Genomic DNA, 2,680 nt, shown 5'->3' with positions numbered 1-2,680 from the left:
CCTCAAGCATGTACCACCCACCTGTCAGTGCGGCTTGCAGAATGCTGTGATTCTGAAGAGGGTTCAGTACAACTTCCCGACAAGAAGACTGGGAAGAAAGGCCTGGTGATCTACTTCAGAAAATCAGCCAATGAAAACCCTATGGATTACAATTATCCATTCTGTTGTGCATGGGATTAATGTGAGTTGAGGTGGACCCCCAACAACAGCTAACAACAACCACATCGAAGACTAAAGAGGACGTATCCAAAGGAAGCCAACTCAAAAATGGCACTATGAGAGCATTAAAATAATAATAATAGTCACACTCAATTAAACTATTAAGGAAATAAAAATGTATGAGTTTAAAATGATACTTAAAAACAGCAAACACCTCATTAGTAGATACTCTAGGAGCTCTGGTGATAGAGTGGGTTACACATTGGTCAGCAGTTCAAATCCACCAGTCACTCCAACGGAGAAAAAGGAGGCTTTCTGCTCGCATAAAGATTTATTGCCATGGAATCCCTACAGGATCACTGTGAGTCAAAATCAACTTGGCAGCAGCGAGTTTTAGCTGCCATTGGAGAGTGTAAGAGCACCAACTTATTATTCTGAAAGTTGGTAAATACCTGGATAAAACTGGGAATTTGTTCTGCCTTACCTTCTTCTGTACAAACTATATTTCAGAGCAACCAAATAACTGGTGAGCTCCTTCATAGAACACAATGGCCAAATAAGATCATCAGTGCAATCCCTTAAGAAACACGGGATCTGGTCAATGGTTGTCAGTGGCTGCTAAAACCACAGTTCAGTGTTCACAGGGAACTCCGTGCATGGGTCATTTTGGCACCAGCTCCTCATCACTGGCCTAACAGGAAGTGGGCCAACCAGACGTCCTGAACTCTCGATGTGATTCCATAAGAAGGACAGAGCAAAAGATGTAAAAAAACATTTCAACCTCAATCTGAGCAAGCCACACATTGAACTAGGGGCAAACAGAGAAACAAGTTAAACAACAGTACACAGAAACCAGCAATCAAATCTGTTAACAGGGGACACAGAGGACAAAGAAGCCCGTTTCCCAGAAATTGTATGGGAGTCATACAATTTATTACCATTCATACAGTTTATCAATGGTATGAAAACATTTGGGGAGAGGAGAGAAGGGAACGTATAGAAGAAGGTGTTATGAAATACGACAACCATGCAGTACATGTACTTTGTTGGTTGCTGATTTGAATAAACTAACTAACTGTAAAAGACTAACTTTAAGACAATTAGGGAAATTGGAATATGAATGGATAACAGCGTATTTAAGAAATCATTGCAATTGGTTGGATCTGAAAACAGATTGGTGGTTTTTGTTGTTGTTGTTGTTTTCTAATTCTACCACTTAAAGGCATCTAGAGCTCTGGTAGCGTAGTGGTTATGAACCAGACTGAGAACCTCAAGGTCAGCAGTTCGAAACTACCAGCTGTTCTGTGGGAGAAAGATGAGGCTTTCTGCTTCCGTAAAGATTTACAGCCTCGGAAACCCTGTGCAAGGTCACTATGAGCAGAACCGACTCCACAGTACATCACCACCACCACCAAAGTGTGTTGGGTTAGGAGAGAAGATGGGAATTGTTAAATTAAATAAGATTTACAAAATGTGGATCATCATAGAAGCTGAGCAATGAATACATAAAGATTCATGATACCACTCTCTCTACCTTTGGGAGTCTGAAATATTCTATAATAAAATATTCTTAAGAAGATGGGATGTTTGTGGTTATGAAATTCAACATGCCTTGACCTGAAAGTAATGGAATGAGTTATCTCCCCCCAAAATAATCATCTATCAGAAGTCTTTTCCATATATTGGATGTTGATTTTGTATCTATATTTGAACTGGAATCACCCCAAATATTTCCTGACTCATTCTGAAATTGATTGAAAAACAGCAAAACAAAGGTGAATCCTCTGCCACATTCTGTTGGCACCTGCCTTTTCCACCAGTTTAAAACACCCTGTTCTAGAAACAGCACCAAAATCATCAACCTGAAAAAGAAATTCACTCAACAAAAAGACCAGTGATACGTTCTGAGAGTATGACTTTTCTGTTGCCAAGAAATCATTTGGAGCTGCAAGGAGAACATAGATTCCGCAAACCAATTGTCTGAGATCCTCTTCAGGGAGGGGTAAGGAAATACTTCATCTTTTCAAGTACTGATGCATCACAAATGAAGCAAAATTAAGGATGAGTGGAGGGAGAAAAAGAATGCCCAGTGTGGTACTTCTTTTCCAGGCTACGGTTAAGCAAGCTAATAGCATTCAGGGGTTAAAAATAAGTCCGTTCAGCATAGGCACACACACGTTCCCTATAACAGCAGATGGAGATCTCATTTTAAAATCACACTACAATTGAAAAATACTACAGAAGCATCTATCTAAACAGTGGGTTGTTGTTACATGACTTCAAGTCAGCTCTGACTCATAGCGACCCTGTGTAGGGTTTCCAAGGAACTGCTGGAAGATTTAACCACTGACCTTGCAGTTCAAACTGACTTTGCATTATACTGCAGCACCACACCAGGACTCCAACCATGGATTATTGTTATTGTTGTTAAGTGCCGTCGAGTCGGTTCCGACCCATAGCGACCCTGTACAGGGTTTCCGAGGGTGTAAATCCTTACGGGAGTAGAAAGCCTCATCTTTCT

The sequence above is a fragment of the Chrysochloris asiatica genome, unplaced genomic scaffold (assembly GCF_000296735.1).
Source record: "Chrysochloris asiatica unplaced genomic scaffold, ChrAsi1.0 scaffold00278, whole genome shotgun sequence".
Taxonomy (NCBI): domain Eukaryota; kingdom Metazoa; phylum Chordata; class Mammalia; order Afrosoricida; family Chrysochloridae; genus Chrysochloris; species Chrysochloris asiatica.
Note: the sequence above shows the minus strand (reverse complement) of the source record.